The sequence below is a fragment of the Corvus cornix genome, chromosome 23 (genome assembly GCF_000738735.6).
Source record: "Corvus cornix cornix isolate S_Up_H32 chromosome 23, ASM73873v5, whole genome shotgun sequence".
Classification (NCBI taxonomy): domain Eukaryota; kingdom Metazoa; phylum Chordata; class Aves; order Passeriformes; family Corvidae; genus Corvus; species Corvus cornix.
Window position 1 is genome coordinate 5,812,502 of NC_046352.1, and position 21,692 is coordinate 5,834,193.

Consider the following 21,692-nt stretch of genomic DNA (forward strand, 5'->3'; position numbering starts at 1 on the left):
ATTTTGGAGTCAGGCCCCATAAAATATCCCCGGCGTTTCATGGGTGCTGTTCCCTCAGCCCTGCTTTCCCTGCCACCACAACTCTTCCCTCTGGGACAATTCCTGCATCCCAGGGAGGGCATCCCTGTCCTTCATCTCCAGGCATCCCACTGGAAACGTCTCCACTGCAGGGACACAAAGAGACCAACCCCGCAGATTGGCTGAAAGGGCTCTTTGTTCTCCCCTGGCTGGGGCTGCAGCACCATTCCCAGCCCACTCCAAGTCTCCCTTTTATTTTTTTTCCTTGGAATTCAGTCGTTTCAGCCATCCCCAGCTCCTCGCAGGAGTCGTTCCACGTGGGAAGCTTTCCAAGCTGATTTTCACCCAGGAGCCCTCCAGCCCTGGCCCAGCCCCGCTGGTTTTTCATCCTCTCGGATTCCTGGGAGAGCTGCAGGACATGGGATGGATCCCAGAGGTGTGGCAGATCCCAAAGGGGCGTCTCTGACCCGGATTTCGCTGCTCACTCCGCTCTGTCCTGGTCCCTCCGTGGTGACTGGTGAAGGACTCACAGGAGGATGCTGAGGTCGGGATTAACCTGCCAATAATTTTTGCTGGTTTTCTCCTTTTCCTTTGTTTTCCTTGGAATTAGGTCTGGTAACGAGAGGAATCGATTCCCGCTAAGCCCTGGGTGTCCTGAGGAGTGAAAACATCAGGGCTGGCTCTGCTTTTGCTCCGCAGCGTTTGCGGTTACCCACAGAGCGCCCCACGGATCAGCGACGCTCCATAAACCCCGGAGTGGGAGGCCTGGATCCAGGGAAAGAGCAGTCCCCGGCAGCTGGCTGGGAAAAGAGGCGTGAAAAGGGGAAATAAAGAGAAGAAGTCAAATAAAAATGGTAAAAATGGCAGCGGAGGAGGCTGGAATAGCAACGCATTCCAGCCCCGGCCCTCCTCGGCTCCTCGGAAACGTGGAGGAGACTCAGGGAGAATCCAGACCCTGGAGACTCATCGGGAAGGGCTGGGAATACCAGGAATTTATCCCAATTCACTGATTTCTGCAGGAATAAACACTTTATCTGGCAGAAGGCAGCCTGTGAGGAACAGCCTGACCTCACCATCCATAAAACTCCCTGGAGAAGCTTCACCCTCCCCATCCCTCCGAGATTCTGGGGAGCAGGGCCGAGGATCTCCTGCCTCCAGAGAAATCCCGGGGACTCCAACCTGTCCCGGGACTGAGCTGGAAACTCGGCCCATCTTCTAACCCGAGCAGGACCCGAGTGGGGAGCAGGACGTGGCACCCCGGGCTGTCCCTGTCCCTGTCAGCCCCGGGGGCAGGGAAGGGCCGGTTCCTGGTGGCCGTCCCCAAAGTGTCCCCTGGCACCGTCCCCTCCCCAGCCCTCCCCCTCCCGGCAGCTGATTACCTTCCGATATGCAAAATCATGCAAATGAGGCCATAAAGATGGCAATTACGCTGAAGGAATTAGCTGCTCATTAACGTCAACTTCCTGCTCGATTATTTTCATCGCTGTCCCTCCTCTGGCGGCGGGAGGGAAGGATCCGTCCCGCTCCCGATGTTCCCGGGATTCCCACAGATTTCCCACGGATTCCCTTCCCTGCCAGCCCTTCCCACCCGCCCCGGGGCTGCGGAGGGGGACGGGGACACCTCTCTGTGGCCACTCGCTGCCCCTGAGGGCCGCGGCAGTGTCCCCAGCGGGCAGGACACGTCTGGGAGCGGCACCCGCACGGCTCGGATCGAGCTGCGGCGTGTCCCCAGAGGGATAAGGCTGATGCAGAGCTGGGAAATCCTCAGGAAAAGAGGAAATGAAAGCCCGGGAGGTGTCAGTGGCCGGATGACGCCTCGCGAGGAGCGGTTTGTGACAGCCGGGACCGGCTGAGCCCGCCTCACGCTGACAGGCGCTGCCGCTCCTCGTTTTCATCCTCGGCTGCGCCCGGGCCGATATCCCAAATCATTCCTCACGCTGGCAACTTCCATCTCTTCCCGCTCCCTGGAAACTGCCGGTGTCGGAAGGATGAAATCCCACCCGCGGCGCTGACACGAGCCCTGGAGCTGGGAGCGGGGTGTGCGGGTGCCCTGCCACCCTCGGGGACAGGGACTGGTCACCCTGCTGGGATCCAGTGCTGACCCCAGAGCTGGCCGCGCTTCCAGACACAGCAGCTCTCGCCGAGGGATGGATCGGGAAAGCCACAGCTCGTGTGACACCTCTCAAAGGGACATTTAGGCTGATCCCCCCCCCGCGAGGTGGCCCAGGGGAATCAGGGAAGGAGCCAAATCCAGGCTGGCACGGGAAGGTGGAGCAGGAAAGGGTGGGTGGTGTCTCCAGCACGTCCCTTGTCCCTGTCCCTGTCCCCAGCTCTGGGGCTGCGTCCCGGGGCTGTCCTGCTCCCAGCATGTCCCAGTTACCCCAGCCCTGGGCCAGAGGGGACATCAGAGCTGGCAGTGGCCCAGGCCTGGCACGCTGGTGGCTGCGCTGAGCTGTGCCGGTGCCAGGGCAGCGCCGTGGGCTGGGACGTGCCCTGGGCTGTGTCCCGCTGCTCTTCTGGAGGGTTCAGGGCCAGTTTCGAAGCCTTTCCCTCAGCCCCTGCCCTGCAGAGGTGGCAAATCCGCACCTCGTGCCCCGTTCCTTTCCTGGGCTGTGGCGGGGCACGGCTGATTTCTTTCCCAAATCGAACATCGGTTTCGGCGTGCTCCGGCTGCCGCTGGCGTGGGGACACGGGGGACGTCTCGCTGGCTCTGTGGATGCCTGTCTGGCTGCTTTTATTCCTTCATAAAACCTTCTGGCAGAGCTGCGGCTCCTCGCTGCCTCCCAATTAGGGCGAGAACGAGCAGCGCTCGGCTCCGGCGCAGGAGTTATGGAAGCAGCCGAGAAACGCAGGGAGACCTCCAGGAGCAGTGAGGGCAGAGCTGCTGGCTGCTAATGAGGAGGAAATGGGATATTCGGGTTATTTTTAGCTCCCCGAGAAGGTGGAAGGTGAAAAAAAAACCCAAACAGAAAACCAACAGAAGAACAAAGAAAATCCAGGGGCCAATCCTGGAAGCCAAAAAGCGACACCAAAAAAAAGAGTGAGGAGATTTCTGCAGGGTAATTCCGACAGGGATGGGGAGGAGGGGACCAGGGCTGAGGGGGCTCTGGATCAGGGAAGATGCTGAGAATCTGGGGAGAGCTGAGCCTGCCTTGGGCTGGGGCAGGGGCAGGAGCAGGGCTGGGGGCGCAGCCAGCAGAGAGCTGAGCTCCTGAGCAGGGAAAGCTCTTCCAGACCTTGGGAGCAGAATTCCAGCTGCCAATCCTGCAATCCTGGCAGGGAAGGAAGGAGGGGATGAGCTGCTGTGGGAGCAGGATTCCCAAAACCAACCAAACAAAAAACCCCAAGAAAAATCCCATCAAAACCAGAAATCCTACAGTTTTTAACAGCTTTTTTCCTCCTTGCAGGGGACATCGAGGCTCAGCCCGTGGAGGGAACAGGGAGATGATTCCCTGCCCTGGGTACAGCGAGTGGCGGCATTCCCGAAGTTCTCCCATCATTCCCACCCCATTCCCTGGGCTGCTCCAGGGCAAGGAAACCCTGAAACCCACCCAGCACCTCCAAATTCCGGGCAGGATTTACAGATCCCAGGGAATGACGGGCCCCAGAGCCATCAACATTCCAGGCGAGTGAGAACTCGCAGCCTGAATCCGCGGAGAACGTTCAGCTCCCGCTGGAGTTGGGATGTCAGGAGCATTTCCACGCTCGGGAGCAGGAGAGGAGATTTCAGTCCCGCGCACAACAACTTCTGTGGGGTTCGAATCCAAAAGTATCCTGCTTTTCTCTTTATCTCTCTTTTTTTTTCCCTTTCCCCTTTTTTCTTTATTTTTGGCCTCTCGCTTTGAAGGAGAAGAAAGGAAGCAGGGAGAACATCGGCGCTGATTCCGTCATCCCAATCCCGGGACGGAATTAGGGTCGGGATCTTATTAATCATTTCAAAGGGAATTTAATCGGTCATTTCATGCTCCGGGAGCGAGGAGAGAAATGTCAAGGAGAAGGAAAACACATTCCAGAGGCAACACTGGGATATTGGACCTCCTGCTCCGGGACTTCTTCCTCATCAGAGTTAATTAATTCCTAATGAGTTCCTGATTCCAGGTCAGGACAGGGTTTCCTGGGATTTGTCTCCAGGGGAGAGCCATTCCTGCCTTCCCGAGGGGCTCATCCCAAATCCAGCACCCGATCCAATCCCATCCCACCTCCCTGCTGGGAGAACCAGCCTGGAAAAACGGGAATAACGCTCTGAGCTGCTCTGGCAGCAACACGAGCTCCATCCGAGGATGGAATTGTGGAGCAAAATGGAAAAGCCCAGGAAATCCTTGCGGAAGCACCACATCCTCAGGGAACCACCCGAATCCCTGGATTCCTCCGTGTTCCAAAGTGTCCGCACGCAATTTGTCACCCAAATCGCCAAACAGCACAGGAACACCCTCCGACATTCCCAGGGAATGCCAGCAGGATCCATCCATGAGCATCCCCGCTGGAAGGGGCCAGCTGAGGCGGGTTTTTGGGAATCGTCGCTGGCGTTCGCTCGCAGCCAGCCGAGCTATTTATAGAAACCCATTAACACAAATCCCGGCTCCTCGCGCCTCCTTCCCCCTTCATCCCATTCCATTTGCTCCTGGAAGCAGCCGGGGCCATCGGGATCGGGAGTTGTTATCCACAGCGGGGAACTGGGTTAGGATCCAAAGGAGGATAAAACAAATAAAATCGGGATGAAAATAGCGCAGCTGCCACCCAGGATGGGGCCGCGGGCACCAGTGCCAGCACGGCTCCCACCGGGAATTCGGGGCATTGTCACCGGTTCCCAAGCTCTGCCTCCTCTGGATTTACACCCTGCTCTCCAGCACCAGGATTTGGGGATTATGGGAACTCTGGGAAGAGGGATTCAGGGAAAATATCAGTGCTGAGCACCCATGGGAGCATAAGAGTGGGAACGAAGAGGTGATTTGGGATGGGGGGCGTTATCCGTATCCAGTGCTTTGCTTGGGAATAGGGACGGGCTGGAAAACCGAGCCCTGTCTGACTCAAGGAGAAATTCCTCCCTGCTCCACTTCGGGAATCTCCCACTCATCCTGCAGGACGCCCCACTCAGCTCCTGCCTTTCCTCCAGGAAAGTCCTGGGGGAATTTTCCATGTCCTCAGCTCGTTCCCACCCCTCCCCTGTGGCCGTGCTGGGCTCAGGGCACTGGGCCGGGCTCAGCAAAGCCTCTCCTTTCCTTGGGAGCTCCCACCCCTCGAAGTTCCTCAAAGGCCTTTCCCCATCCCAGCTTCTCCAGACCTTTGGGAGGCAGAGAAGCCCCACACAGGAACCCCTGGCACAGAGGGATCCATTCTCTGAGCCCTCATTCCACCAAATTTCCAGGCGTTTAGCGCCTTTTGGGAGGCACCAAGCAGCAAATCCATGAAGAATATCCTGGTACCACCGGCGCCCAGGGTTTAATGGGATTTAGGATGTCCTGGTGTCCCTGGAGTGACACTCTGGGAGCTGCCACGGTCCCCTGCACCCCACACGTCCCTGAGCACCCCCAGAGTGACCCCACAGCTGCCAGGAGCAGACCTGCAGCCTCTCAATTCCAGCTGTTCCATCCTGAGGAGCCTCTGGAGTCCTCAGATATGAAAAGTTGCAGGCCCAGAGCCAAAACACCCCCCAGGCCACAATTCCTGGGGCTTTTTTAGGGAAATTGGAGTGGGATTGATCTCTGCAAATCTCCCCAGACACACCAGCTGTGTGCCAGGCTTATCCCAGCCCCACCTACAGCCCCTCCCATAATGGAGTTTATTTATGGCCTCCTTGGAAAAAAATTCCCATTTTTAAGGCATTTCCAGCGAGCTCAGCTCCAGCGAACAGATAAATAACGGGAAGGCAGCTCCAAACACGGTTCAGATCCAGGGATTTGGCAGCGCGGAGCTGCAGGAGCCTCTGCAGATGTTCCGTCTCCATGGGCAGCACATGGAGCCTCTTTTAGAGCACAAAAGCTCCTGGAACTCCTGCCCTGCCTGCCGGGAATGCTGCTCCCACCCCAACACAAACCCTGCTCATCGCTCTTTATCTCTCGTTATCAGCACCTGCCTCTCCAGGGGTGCCAAGCGCTCCCAGAGCCTCTGGAAGCGGCACAAACCCATCCTGTGCCAGCAGCGGGAGCAGTGCAGGGGCTGCTTTTCATGGAGGGGATGGGGGAGCAGGACCCAGCAAGACCCCCTGGGCTGATGGAGCAGGAACCCAGCAGGATCTCGGGGATGATGGCGCAGGAACCCCTGGGGTGTGGGAGCAGGACCAAGCAGGTGGACAGAACCCCAGCAGGAACCCCTTGGGATGATGGAGCAGGATCCCCCTGGGGTGACGGAGCAGGAATCCCTTTGGGATGATGGAGCAGGATCCCCCTGGGATGATGGAGCAGGAATCCCTTGGGATGACGGAGCAGGAATCCCTTGGGATGATGGAGCAGGAATCCCTTTGGGGTGATGGATCAGGATCCCCCTGGGATGATGGAGCAGGAATCCCCTTGGGGTGATGGATCAGGATCCCCCTGGGGTGACGGAGCAGGATCCCTTTGGGGTGACGGAGCAGGAATCCCTTGGGATGATGGAGCAGGAATCCCTTGGGGTGATGGATCAGGATCCCCTTGGGGTGATGGATCAGGATCCCCCTGGGATGACGGAGCAGGACCCCACCTTTAAGGTCCTTTCCAACTCAAACCATTCCAGGATTCTCCGACTCTAAAATTCCAACCCCCCACACCAGTGAGAAGCTTTGAGGCAGCTCTGGCTCTTCCGTCCTTGAGCCCTCGAGGTTTTCCCAGCACCTTTTGGGATTGCTTTGGAACCGTTAGGAATTTCCAGCCCTGCCCCATCCCGGGCCGGGAACAGTCTCCTGTTGTTTGTCTGAACCTCGTTCCTGTGCTGGGAATGGCCTGGGAACAACAGCCCCTTGTTCAGCTCCCAGCCCCAAGCCCAGCCCCTCTCAATGCCCACTCTGCAGAAAAAAGGGTCACAAAGTCCTCTGCCAACATCCCAACATCCCCTCCCCGGAGCAAAACCCACCCAGGACAAGGAATTATTGACAGGAAAGGGAGAGGAGGTGAAATCCCAACGTCCCGGCCCTGCAGCCCTCCCGGAGCCGCCACAGCTGCCAAGGTTTCCGCTTCCCCTGAGGTCCCAGCTCTGTCTCCAGCCGCGTTTGTCCCAGAGGGATGGAAGAGCAGGAAAAGGTCAAGTGCTGGGTGGTGGTGCCCAAGCCCAGCTGGCAGGGGGTGGTTTTGTTCCCTGAGGGAATGGCAGCATCGGGAATTCGGGGTGGGGCAAATTTGGGGTTTGTTTATGGGGTGAAAGGCGGAGCTGTTCCTGCAAGGACACCGGAACTGCAAACCCAAGGGCAGCTCGTGCTGAGCTGGGATTTGGGCTGAGCCTGGCGGGGAGTGATGTCCTGTGCTTAAACCGAGAATTCCAGATCCTTTCACCACCTCTATTCCCAAAACAACCCCCAAACCAGCCTTTACAGAAACATTTCTGTATACAAGGATCTTTTTCTCACATATCGAGAGAGCAAATCCAGGCTGCAAAGGCGTCCAAGATCCCCAGAGAAACGCAGCTCCAAGGAATGGAATATTCCAACTCCAAGCCAGCCGGGTTTACACCTGGGGCTGGTCAAGGGAAGAGCTGTGGGTTCCCTAAACCAAATCCTAGAGATGCTGGGCTCTTTAAAGTCAGGCTCAACCACACAAGGGCTGCTCATCCCAGCATCTCCAGTAAATCCCAGTTTCCTCGGAGGTTCATCCCCACCTCTCCACCCACAGTGGAAGCTTTTCCCTCTGAGCTTTCAGCCCTATTTGGATGCATGATATTCCCTAAATCCCACCTCGTTCCAGCCTCCCCCGTCCCCATTCCCTGGGATTTAGGGGCCGTTACTGAGGTGCTGTCCAGGCCCCATTACTGCTACAGAGCTGTGACAGCCCCGCTCCCCTGCTGCTCTCTGGAGTGCCCGAAACAACCAAACCTCAGCCAGAGCTGGCAGAACGAACCTGCAGAGCCCCGCGGCGCCTTCGTTAATCCCAGCCTCGTACAGGGCTCAGGGGCTCCGAGGAGCGCTAAAAGGAAGATCCCAAACCTCCAAAAAATAGGATTTAAAGGATGAGCATCCCTTTGGAGGCAGCTTGAGACAATGGCAGGGAGTTGGATGGGCAGCAGGGAAGGGTGAGGAGCGGGGTTGCAGCGCCCGACCAACCTCCCACCTCTCATTCCTGCTCCTCTCCAGAGCTCTTCCAAAGAATCCCAGCCTCGTACAGGGCTCAGGGATCCTGAGCAGCGCTAAAAGGGAGATCCCAAACCTCCAAAAAATAGGATTTAAAGGATGAGCATCCCTTTGGAAGCAGCTCGAGCTGATGGAAGGGAGTTGGATTGGCAGGAGGGAAGGATTTAGGGTGGGGATGCAGCCCCTGACCAACCCCCAGAGGGGCTCACACCTCTCAGTCCTGCTCCTCTCCAGAGTTTTTCCTCACTGGAGGTGTCCAAAATAATCCCAGGAAGACCCCAAATCTCCAAAAAGTAGGATTTAAAGGATGAGCATCCCTTTGAGCCAGTGGCAGGGAGCTGGATGGGCAGCAGGGAAGGGTGAGGAGCAGGGACGCAGAGACACAACGAGGAGGCAGATCAGGGATGGGTTGGAGTGTTCGGGAATTAGGATAACGATATTTGGGATTAATTCCTCCCTGTGAGCATTGGGATGAAGGTGTTTGGGATTCCTCATTTTCGGGCAGCCCGGAGCCCTTCAGAGGCTGAAATTCTCTCACCTCGCCGCAGCTCCGGGCAGATTTTGGGGTGAAACGTGAAGAGTTCTGCTGCCAACAGGTGGATTTTCCCAGGCTCGGGAATGCAGGGAGCGATGCTCCCGCTCCACGTGGGAGATGAAGCGCGCTGGGAACGCCAGGCAGGTCGCTAGGCATTAATTAGCATTAATTACCCCCCTCCCCCGCGCGGGCACCTCCAGCAGCAATCAGCCCAAGGGCCACCCCTGCTTTTCTCTCCTCTAATTCCGTAATTGGAGGGGAGGGAAGAGGGAAGCGGGAAGAGGAAAAGCGGCGCTGGAGTGGAAACGGCTCCGCTGCTCCGCCGAGCGCTAATTGCGGGTTTGTTTGGAAGCAGGCGGGTAATTAGTGCCCACCGGGGCCGGCAGATCCTTGGAAAATCCTGAGGGAATCTTGGCTGAGCCCCTGCTGCCTCTTCTTTGCGCCCCTCCCTGCTGAGGGGATCCCTCCCTGCAGCTTCCAGAGCCCAAACCTGGCTGGGTACTCCCCCCGGAACCCATCCAGGATCATCCGAGAGCGATTCCCACCACCGGGACAACTGGAAAAGGGATCTTTTCCCTTTTACAGCGATCCCGTGGATCTTCTCTGATCCTCCTCGGGTTCTCGATGCTCCCTTCGCCTCGCCTGGGGAAACTGAGGCGCAAAGAATCGGGGCCTTTAAGGCTGAAAAATCCCTCAAAAATCGCCGCATCCACGCATTTTTCCATTCCTTAACGCAGGGAATCGGCCGCGGCCTCTCCATCCTCTCCTTCCTGGAGAGAAATTCCGGGGGGGAAACGGATAATCCATTTATCATTACCATAACATTTAAATTCTATCGAAATAAGCCGAGCTCCCGCTCCCCAGCGGCAGAGCTTCCCCAGACGTTTCACGAGCGCGGCGTGTCCTTTTCCACGGGGACAGCGATGTTTGTTCGGCCCAAACGCGCTGTCCCCGAGCCCGGGGATCCTGCCAGGCGTTTTCCAATTTTCCCTGATTTATGGAGAGCTCCCAGCGCAGCCTCCCGGCCCTTCCAGAGGGAATTCCCTCTCCCAGCGCTGGCGTTGGATCCGCAGCAGCGCCGGGAGCCCCGCCCGGGGTGGGCGAGCAGCGGAGCTCGCTCGGCTGCAAGGTCACGGGATGGAGATGGAAACGCAGCCTGGAAAAGGAGAATTCCCGGGAGTGGGATGTGGTTCACACCGGGAAAATCCTCACAAATCCAGGGCAGGGGCTGCGGGGCTTCACAGCCCCGTCCTTCCGTGACCTCCGGGCTGTCACCCGCCCTTGGATGCGGGCAGGGCTGGGGGATTCCCGGCTCTCCATCCATCCATGTCCCCATTCCCACCCTGCCGGGAGCCGCGGAGCCCCCGGGGGCTGGGAAGGAGAAAGGGAGGGGGTGCAGGGAAGGAGTTGGACTCGATGATCCCTGTGGATCCCTTTCACCTCGGGATATTCCACCATTTTATGATCAGACTTCAAAGCCATTTCCCACCTTCCATCCACGACCCTCATGGCTCTGCTGCTCGGCTGACCCAAATTTTGGGGTGTTCCGTGCAGGGCCAGGAGTTGGACTCGATGATCCCTGTGGATTCTGTCCATCTCAGGATATTCCATGATTTTACAGTCGGATTTTTAAGCCATTTCCCCCCTCCCACCCATGCTCCCGATGGCTCTGCTGACCCAAATTCTGGGGTGCCTGTGCAGGGAAGGAGTTGGAATTGATGATCCCTGTGGATCCCTTCCACTTTGGGATATTCCACGGTTTTATGATTGGAGTTCGGATCAAGCTCCTCCAGGAAATTCAACAACGGAGCTTTGTGAAGATCTCTCCTCGTTCTTTTTCCCTCCACTTCCTTCTTTTCCTCTCTTTTTTGGCTTCTTGCCACGCAAAGGAAAAAAAAAACCCAAAAACTGGGGCAAGAGGTGAGGAGGAAACGGAATTTGGGTCAATCAGGGGAAAAAAAACCCACCAGGCAAATGAAAAAGGAATGGATTTCGCTGGGATTTGAAGCGTTCCTTTAAACTCCTGGAACATGAACTGGAGAAAAGCCCCGGCGGGAAAGGTCGAGGTGAAGCTGGAAAGGGAACAGCGGGATTTTCCTTCACGTGTTTAACGGGGAGGGGAGGAAGGTTGGAGTCTGAATCCGTGATTGTCACAGCTCCAGGAATGGCAGAACAGCTGTCCCAGTGCGTCCCAGTGCGTCCCAGTGCGTCCCAGTGCCTGCTGGCAGCTGGAACAACCCTTTCTTCACTTGCCCCTCTCTTTTCCAGGTCACATCCCACCCTTGGGAAGCTGATTCCAGCTTGGCCGATGCCCATCCCGCCTTCCCAGTGCTCCCCATTCCAGGCAGGAACCACCTTTTCCGTGGATTTCAGGTGCCACCAACCCCTGGCAGCCCTGAACTGGGACCAGTGCTTGTACTGGGAAGGGCTCCTTGATCCCTGGGAAAGCAGGAGTGGGGCAGAGCTGGGGGATGGGGAGATTTTCCATGTGCTCCATCCATCCAGGAGGAGCTGGGAGAGGAGGAACTGGTTCTCCTGGATTTTCAGGATGTCCCCCTAAATCAGCAGGATGCTGTTGGAATGTCCCAAACCTGGTTTCCAAAACATCTGGGGGGTGCTGGAACAACCCCAGGGCTCCAGGCGGATTAAAGGGATTGGAGTGGGAATACTGAGGGAAAGTTATGGAATAAGAGCACAAGAAATCCCAAAACGCGTCTGGGAAGAGGAAAAGCAGGCACAGGGGAAAAGCAGGCACAGGGAGAGCCCCGCAGGGCCAGGGCAGGGCAGGGAGGGCCCCGAGGGAATCTTGGAGCATTTTCCATTGAAGTGCTCCGGGAGGGAGGGAGGCGATTCCTGCGGCTGCCTCATCTCCTGCCGCGATTAATTCAGGAGCAGCAAATTCCCACTCCGGCTCTTCCTCTCGCGGCTCCTTTCCATCGGCTCATCCATACGGAAATATCCCGGATCCGGAGCTGCGGGAGAGCTCCCGCCTGGAAAAGCCACGCTTGTCCAGCACGGGGACAAAGGATCTGACACCGGGACAAAATTCCATGGCTGGCTTCACATCCAGGCAGCCAGAATTCCCCCCTTTCCTGCGGCCTTTCGAACGGTTTCTCATTAAAATGTTGAGGGGTAGCGCGGGATGTTTGAATCCCAAAATCACTGATGCTCCAGCGAGCCTTGGGCCGCCACACCCTGCTCAGACAGGGATGGAAAGGGATTTGCGCAATTCCCGGGAGCTGAGGGCGGTCCCGATGCCTGGCACCGAGCGGCTCCTTCCTCTGGACTCCGCGGATTCCCAAAAACCCGGCAAACAACCAAGCCACCCGTGGGGAGCGCGGCTCTGAGCCCGCCCTGGATCTGCGGCCGTGCCCGAATCCCGAATCCCGGGAATGCCGGCAGGGATGTCAGCAGGTGGTGCTCTTCACCTGGGAGCCGTGCCGGGATCTGGGATTGCGGGAAGCTGGGAAATGGAATTTCGGGACCGCTCCGTGCTCAGGACCTGCCCGGGCTCAGCCGCTCCATTCCCGCGGGCACATCCCAGCCTGGATTTGGATCCCGGGATCCCAGGATCCCTGGGGCTGGAAAAGCCCTCCAAGGTCATCGAGTCCAGGCTGTGCCCGATCCCCACCAGGGCTCCGCGTGCCACCTCCAGGAATTCCTTGGACTCCTCCAGGGCTGGGGATTCCAAGCCTCCCTGGGCAGTTCCAAGGCCTGAGCACCCTTTCCATGGGGAAATTCCTCGTGAATTCCAGCTGAGCCTCCCCTGGCCCAGCCTGAGGCCCTTCCTTTTATCCTGTCCATGGTTTTCTGGGAGAAGCCGACCCCGATTCCCACCCGGAGCTGGTGGGGTGGATCCAGAGCCTTCCTGGCTGCAGGAAAACGAACAGGAAATGGATTCAGGATTTTCCCTGTCCTCACAAAGCTCCCATCATCCCTCCTGTCGCATTCTTCATTCCTTGTCCATGGAGCAGCTTTGGTTGGCCCAGAAGGAGCCCTGGGAATGATGCATGGCCCTGCAAGGGAGATGGAACATCCCATTTACCGTGGCCTGGCTCCGGAATTCCGGAATTCTGACAGCACCGACAGCACCGGCACGGGAGCGGCAAGGAAACAGTCCCGGAGCAAAGGGAAAACAGGGATTTCCATCCTGAGCTCATTCCTGAGGGAGGAAAGGAAAGGGCAGGGAGGAGAAGAAATGGGCTGGGAAAGGGAGGAGAAATGGGGAAAGGATCGGAGGGGGAAGTGGAAAGGAGTTCTGGGATTTGGAGGAAATGAGCTCCGGGTCAGCTCAGGGCTGGCTGAGCTGGCTCTGGAATGCTTCAGAGGTGGAAATATTCCCTAAAATTCCCATCCCTGAGATATTGAGGGCTTTGAGGAGGCTCTGGAACCCTCCAGAGGTGGAAATATTCCCCTAAATTCAAATCCCTGAGGGTTGAGTTGGCTCTGGAGGCTTTCAGAGGTGGGAATATTCCCTGAAATTCACATCCCTGAGACACTGAGGGGTTTGAGGTGGCTCTGGAGCCCTCCAGAGGCGCTTCCGCATCCCAAACCCCAGCAGTGAAATCCCCAGCAGGATCCAGCTCTTCCTTCAGCCAGAGCAGCCGGGATAAGCCCAGCTTTGTTGGGCCGAGGGGAGGGATGAGCCCTGCCCAGCGCTGCTGCCGAGTCCTGGTGGAGTTCAGATCATCCAGAAATTAAAAGGGACCAAAAAAAGGCTCCTGATTTCGGTTTCACAACACCTGAAACAACCCAGAGACGCCAGAATCATCCCACAAAACATCGGTGCTGCGCGAGCAGAGAAATTCCAGGGAAACGGCTTTTCCTGGATTCTTTTGTTTTGCCTTGCTCGGAAGAAGCCGCGTGTGCGAAAGGCAGCGGACCATCAGCCTGGATTAGCGAGACGAGCGATTAAGCCCGGCCCAAGAACAAAGGCGGCTGGTGAGGAGCGAGACTGGATTTAGGTCACCCTCAAAGGCCGGGAATAAATCACCGCCCCCAGCCCGGAAACGGCGGCTCCGGAGTGAGGGAGGGAAAGGGCAAAAACCTCTTGGGATGAGCTTCGGAGGATTTCCCTGGAATGGAAGTTCTGGCATTTTGGATGCAGGAATATTGCTGGAATATTCCATCGTTGCTGAATGCCCGGGAAGCGCTTCCTGGGGCTGATTCCCAGGAAATCTGTGAGAAGCTGGGCAGAGCTGGGAGCAGGAAAATGTGGGTTTGGTTTGGAAAACCCTCCAAAAAGCCGGGAAAATGTGGATTTGGTTTGGAAAACTTCTCAGGAGAGCAGGAAAATGTGGGTTTGGTTTGGAAAACCCTCCAGGAAAGGAAGGGGATGGGGTTTAAGGTCCCTTGCAACCCAACCCATTCCCTGGGATAACATTCCCAGCCAGATCTCCTTCCTGAGTTTGCTCTAAGAGGGATTTTTGCTGTTCTCTCCCTGGATGTGACCTGGCAGCTCCCAAAATTCCCATCAGTGACACTTGGAAACATCCTGAAAGTACCTGAGAAAATGTCAATTAGAGAAAACCCTGAAAATCCAACTCCTCATCCTTGTTCCGAGGAAATCCTGGGGATGAACTGCAGAAATATCGGGACAAGGATGGAAAATCCTGAACCCCACTGGAGGAAGTTGCAGGGACGGTTTGGGGCTGAGTGACAGCACTGGGTAAAAATAGAGCAGGAAATCCACATCCTAAATAAAAGATGGCAGCAGGCAGGGAAGAGCCAGGTGAGGCCGGGGAGGAGCTTATCCCAGAATAATTCCAGCATGATTCCATTCCCACAGAGCGACACTGAAATCCAGGATCATCCTCTGGACACACCGAGGGCCGTGCTCCCCGTGGAAATCCAGCCTGGAGCTCCCACCGGGATGAATTCACGCGGAAGGGGACACGGAAGAGCAGCAGGAAGGGTTGGAGCGCGGGGCAGTGACAAAGCAGGGCTGACAGCGCTGCCTGCACGCTCCCTGAGCACGCATCCCACGGGATTTCCCTCTGGATACGGCCTGCCATGGGATTTTCGGGAGGTTTGGATCCAAGAGGGATCAGGGAAGTGGGAGAGCTCCTGGTGCCTGCTCTGAGGGAGGAGCATCCTCATCTTCCTCACGTCTGGAGCTGCACAGACCCCTTTTGCTCAGTCCTGGGTTCCAGCCCAGCGAATTCCTGAGGTGAATTCCAGTTTTCAGAGCCAAAAGGTTCGGGGCAGGTGCGTGGCTGGCTTGGAGGAGCTCAGAGTTGAGCTGGAACCTCTCTTTTTGTTCAGATCCACGGCCCCGGGTAAGTGGGGATCCCATCGTCTTTCCGGGGGGGATTTCAGCCTGGGAAGCAGGAGATTCCCATAAATCCTCAGATCCATGGCCCTGGATAAGCGGGGCTCTCACTGCTTTTCCGGGCGGGGTTTCAGCCTGACCCCTTTGAATCTTCACCCCACAGAAGCTGAGCTGCTTTTCCCGAACTCTTCCCACAGCTCTCAACCCAGGAAGCCTCAATCCAAGGAGGAAACACTTGGAAAAATGAGAAATTATGGAAAGAGAGGCTTCACCAGGCGGATTCGGGTCCTCCAAAGGGGGTGGCACCTCTGCCCACCCCATAAAATCTCCGTTCCCATGGATTTCTCTGTGAGCAGCGCTGGCGCTCAGGAACCACATCTGAGTGGGAAAATCCCGGGTTGTTCCGAACGCAGCAGCCACGGGAACGCCGCGTGCCATCCTCCAGCAGCTCGGGATGCTCTGACAGCGAGCCAAGCCCTGCTCCCAATTACAGGAGCACGGATTCCCGGCAGAGCCCTCCGGGAGCGGATGCTGGGAGCGGCTGGAATCGCGTCGCAGGGATTTGCGTGTGGAAGGACGGCTGGGAAGTGTCGGCGGGAGCAGGGATGGGGCTGGCAGGAGTTTTCCATCCCCTTGGCACTGCTGAAGCCACCGGGTGGCACCGCCCGGGCTCTGCCTGGCAGGGATTCAGCAAACGGAGCTCATCCCTTTTCCCACGTGGGAAAACACAGCAGCAGAAACCCGGGAATGGGAATGGGAATGGGAGCTCGCAGCGCTGTCCCTGCCACCATCCCGCTGCCCTGGGGTGAATCCCTTCCTTCTTCCATCGCCAACGCTGAGCTCCAGCTGGGAACGCCGGCATCAAAGGCGGAACAGCGCTGGCTGCACTTGGAAGGCAAAATCCCTGGGAAAACAGCGACTGCCCTTCCCGGGAACACCCCCGGCCCATCCCGCGGCTTCGAATGCAGCCATCGCCGCTCTTGCGTGACTCCCGCTCCATGGGGATCCCTCCCGCTCCATGGAGATCCCTCCCGCTCCATGGGGATCCCTCCCGCTCCATGGAGATCCCTCCCGCTCCATGGGGATCCTCCCGCTCCATGGGGATCCTTCCCGCTCCATGGGGAGCCCTTCCTGGGGCTTTCCTGGCCCCACAGAGCTCCCTTTGTGCCGGGAATCCAGTGGGATCAGCCCGGAGCTCCCGGATCTGTGCACTCATCCGCCACTCCGAGATGTGTGGAAGTGGAAAGTGATCGAGGGATGGCTGGCAGCTCCTTCAGGATCACAGGAACAGGCTCCAAACAGATCCCTCTCCAAAAGTGGCACTTTGGGGCCTCATCTTCAAAACTGTTTTCCCCAGGATCCCGGCCGGGAATAACAGGAATTCCACGTGGGTGGCAGGAATGTGGCAGGGCCAGGAGCCAAAAGTTGGGAAGGGGCATCTCCCTGTGAGCATCCTTATTCCAAAGGGTTCCGGAGTCGCTTGGTACTGGGAGATAAATCCAGGATTACCCTGGCAGAGCCTTGAGCCATCCCTGGCATCGCAGTGGGATAAATCCAGGTTTTACCTGGATATTGGATATCTGGGAATAATTCTTCCTGGAAAGGGCTGTCCAGCCCTGGCACAGCTGCCCAGGGCAGGGGTGGAGTCCCCATTCCTGGAGGGATTTAAATCCCTGTGGATGTGGCATTTGGGGACAAGGTCAGGGGTGGCCTTGGCAGGGCCAGGTTGAAGTTTGGATTCCCTGATCTTTCCCAAGCTGAAGGATTCCGTGATTCCAAGATGCGCAGGACAGAAATCCCTGAAAACCAGCTCGGTTTTCGAGCTTTTCCACAGATTTTGGCTGCTCCTGCCTTGTTTTGGATTCCAAGGGTTGGGCCAGAACCACGGGAATTCCCTGGGGGATGATACTGTGGATTTGGATGGAAACCTGAGCCCCACTGGGCACAAGGCCTCGGGTTCCTGAGCAGGGATCGGCTCCAAACCCTCCCTGCCAAGAGGAAACCTCCGGCTCCAGCTCAGCAGCAGCAGAAGGAATCATTTCCCTCCCCAGCTGCATCCTCAGCCACTGCCAGGAGGGAAAATATTGGATTAGAGGGATTGGAGAGAAATCCCTGTCTGGGCCTCAGGTTCCCAAAGGAGCAGCTCAGCCCAAAAACTCAGAACTCCTGCTTCCACCAGGATTTTAGGATTTTTCCCCTAAAAATTCCCTCTCTGCCCCAAATTCTTTCTCTCCTGCTCTTCCAGCTGCTCTTCCAGGTCCCTCCCGGCCACTGCAGTGACCCAGGTGTGACAATTCCTCACAGCCCCCGCTGATGAGAGCCCTGGCATGATCCAATTATCCCGGAATCGCTTTGGCCCGCGGCCAAATGAGGGAAAATGCAAATCCAGGTGTTAATTCCCGGCATCTAAAAATAGCCAGGGATGTTTGGGGGAGGCACGGGTGAGGGAATAAAGCCCATTTCACACAGGTTCAGCCATTCAAATCCCAGCTGATTCCCTCTGGAATTCCTCCAGGATGCTCCAGACAGGGCGGTGGGGAGGATTCCCGATCCCCTCTCCTGCTGCCTCTCAAATTCCCTGTCCTGGTGGGAATTCTGCCTCTTCCCAGGGAATGCCACCTTCAAACATCCCGGTTTTGCAGGGAAAGGGATCAAATCCCTGATTTATTGACCTTGAGCTGCAAAGCTGTGACATTCCTGGCAGAAATCCCTCCTGCCCTGTGTGAGGAAGATCCCACGGATTGTTTGATGCCAGGATTGGCGGCTGGAGGGAACTTCTCTACAGGGAGACCTCATCTGACATTCCCAAATGAGCTCCTGCCCCATTTAAAGGTTGTGGGAGGGGATGGGATCCAGCCGGATGCAGCGGGGTGGGCCCGGGGTCTGGCTGGCATCTCAAGCAATTCCAAACTTCTCCAGGGGTGGTTTTTAAAGGGAATGCTGAGAATTTCTGGGGTGGGATGCAGGGATCACCCAGCAGCCCCTCCTGCCAGGTGGGTTGGGATCGGCGCTGCAGAGATCCCGGGGCTGTGGCAGAAGGGGGATGTCTCCTGCCTCTGTCACAATGGTTTCCCCAAAATTCAATGAATCCCGGAATCCCAGAATGGATTCGTTTGGGAATGATCTTAAATCCCACCCAGTGCCACCCCAGGGACACCTCCCACTGTGCCAGGCTGCTCCAGCCCCAATGTCCAGCCTGGCCTTGGGCACTGCCAGGGATCCAGGGGCAGCCCCAGCTGCTCTGGCAATTCCATGCCAGCCCCTGCCCACCCTGCCAGGGAACAATTCCTGCCCAAGATCCCACCCTGCTCTCCATTTGAAGCCTCCCTGGGGCTCAGTGGGCCAAATCCAGGGAGAAATCCCACGGCAACGCCAGGAATCCCCATCCACGGTGGGAGCAGCGCTCGTGTTTTCCTCTGGAATTCATCGCCAGCGAGGAAATCGGGCGGGAGCTTTGTCAGGAGCAGCTGCTCCAGTTCCCCTTTCCCAGCGACTCCGTGGTGACGGGAGAGGGTGACAAAAAACGAGGGAGGCAGGATCTGCTCGGAAGGTTTGGATTTGATCTGAGTGGGAATTCTGGGATGGGTCTGGCCTTTATTAGAATTCTAATTAGAATTAATTATCATTGTTGTGTTCCAGGCACAGGCTCCCCATTATTTTTAATTGCCTTTGTTCCTCGTTAGATCCAGCACAGATTCGTCGGTGGGCACAATTCCTCACGGAAGGCAGATCCAGGCACCAAATGTCCAGGCTCCAGCAGTCCTGGAAAAACACAGAGCGTTTCTATAGCGGGAAATATTCCGTTAGGGAATTCTCTGTCCTTTTGGGATGTGGGACACGGGGCGAGCTGTCCTGTCCCGGCACGGGGATGGATCCAGCCTCGGGAAAAACAACTGGAGGGCAGGAAATAGGCGGGAATAGGAGGGAAACAATTCCCGAATATTCCCGCTGCCCATTGTTCTGGAGCAGGTGAATAATGGGGAATGTTGGCTCGGCTGCTCAGGAAATGCTGGAATTCCCGGAGTGGGAATTCTGCTCTTTGCCTCCAGTCCCACACAATGGCCCGAAAATCCTTGGAGCGTCTGCTGTGCCCAGATATCCATCGCTCCCAGCAGGCCTCCGGAGCAGGACAGGGAGTTGGATCCGGCCATTCCCGCTGGGATTTCAGCGCTCTTTGTCCTAAAGGGCTTCCTGTCCTTGGAAAGTGAGGGAAAGAGGCCAGGAGCTAAAAAAGGTGGGAAGAAACACGTGGAGGAGGCTCGGGTGAGGAGGATCTGTGGAGCCTCGGGGAGGGAGGGCGGGAGGAATGGGAAGAGGTGGGAATGGGGATGGGGAGGAGTTGTTTATGTCCGGGAACGTGGAGGATCCCGAAATAGGAGTTAGATTTTGCCGGAGCTGGGGGTCAGGGAGGCAGGAGGGGACTCGGGGTGCCCGTGGAGCGAGGTGGGAGCAGAGCAGCAGTTTCTGGGATGAGCCTTAGGAGCAGCTCCCAAGGGATAAATCCTCTTCATTTGGGGTATCCAGAAAAGCTCAGGGAGGATTTGGGAGCCTGAAGTCCCTTCCCGGCTGTGTGTGCCCAAGGATGTCCCCTGGACCCTCAGGTGTGGCCGTTCCCGTGCCATTCCCTAAAATCCCCGTCAGCCACCACGGTGCCTCTGGGTCACTCATTTTCCAGGTGAAATCCCAATCCCGGTGTTATTTTTGGAGGCTTTGCTCACATCCCGGAGCTTTACAGAGGCTGATTCACAGGGTGCGAAAAAATCCCAAATAAACCCCATTTGGGGCTGTCCCGTTAAATCCTGGGCTCTGCAATGGCGCCACGGGAATGGAAAATTCCTGTAAGAGCCATTGGGGGGGGGAAATAAATAAAAAATAGGGATTGGGAAAGGACTGGAGGCTGTTTCCAGCCTTCAGCCCGAATTCCAACACCTCGGGATGGCGGTTGCTCATTCCTGCTCTGCCAAACGCGGCACCACGGCACAGTGGGGTCGTTACTGGGGCTGGGACGGGCAGGAAACCGGGATGGGAGCCCCTTCCCACCTGGAATGCCGAGCCCCCGCTGCAGGCAGGGATTGCGGCTGCAGGGAGGGGGATGGGAATTGCCCAGCTCTGGAAATGGGGAAAGGGAGGGATTTGGGGCTCCGGTGCTGTTGCCATCCAGGGAAGGATTCCCGAGCTGCTCCCAGCAGGATGGGGTTTGTCCCTGCTGAAGGCTGAGGGCTGGGATATCCATCCAGCTGCTCAATTCCCCAGGGGATGAAGCCCTTGGAGCAGAGGTTTCTGAGGGAAGCAGGGTCATAAACACACATCCCAAACCCAAAGAGAGGGATATTCCCTGGAATTCGGGCCAGCAGGACATCTCTGGGTTTGCTGGCACAAAACCTGGAGCACATCCAGCTTGTGGGGCTGGGGAATTTTTCTGGGAGCCTCCTGGGCTTTGGAATTTTTCTGTGACTGGGGATGGCTCCAAGGACAGTGTGGGGACATCCAAACCCTGCCTGCTGCTCCAGGGATGGATCCATGGAGGCCCGGCCTCCAGATAAAAACATCCAGATCTCCTTTGGCAGCAGCCCTGCCAAATCTGTCCCTCCAGGCACTTCCAGGAATCCATCTGGGAAGGAGCTGGGAGGGAGGGACCCCGAGCCAAGGGTCTGGGATTCTCCCACTTCCCAGTGTGGGAGGGGATGGAGCCCACAGCTGGAACAGCGGCTCCCGCTCGCTGGGGACACTGGGGGGATGTGGGGTGACAGCGGCTTGGCCAAAATCATGGAATGGTTTGGGTTGGAAGGGACCTTAAATCCCACCCAGTGCCACCCCTGCCATGGCAGGGACACCTCCCCCTGTGCCAGGCTGCTCCAGCCCCAATGTCCAGCCTGGCCTTGGGCACTGCCAGGGATCCAGGGGCAGCCCCAGCTGCTCTGGCAATTCCATGCCAGCCCCTGCCCACCCTGCCAGGGAACAATTCCTGCCCAAGATCCCACCCAGCCCTGCCCTCTGGCACTGGGAAGCCATTGCCTGGCTCCTGGCCCTGAATCCCTTGTCCCCAGTCCCTCTGCAGCTCTCCTGGAGCCCCTTTGGGCCCTGCAAGGGGCTCGCAGCTCTCCCTGGAGCCTTCTCTGCTCCAGGTGAACATTCCCAGGCTGCACTGGGATCATCCAGGCTGTACTGGGATGGTCCATGGCTGCACTGGGATCATTCAGGCTCCTCAGCATTGCTGCCGTTGCCATGGAAACCATTCCTTAACCCCCACCCTGATGGGACCAGGACCAGGCGGAACCTTCTCCCTCCATTCCAGACCCCAGAGCTGTCGGCACCAAGAACTCAGGCCAGGCCCTGGGCAGACAATGTTTAAATGACTTTATTTTTTATCTTTTCCTCATTTTATAAATGGGCACAGCACAGAAAGAATTAAAAAAAATAGACAGTACCATTACAGTGCTAGATCCATTGGCAAAGATTATTTTTTAGAGTCTTTTTTTTGTCTTTTTTTTTGTTTTTTTTGTCACTGTTTTTAAAGTTTTGGCCATTGAGTAAGAACAAAAACAATTAACAAACATTTTCGATTTTCCTTTCTTGGAACAGACACTATGAAGCCATTTCAGTACTAAACTCTAGGA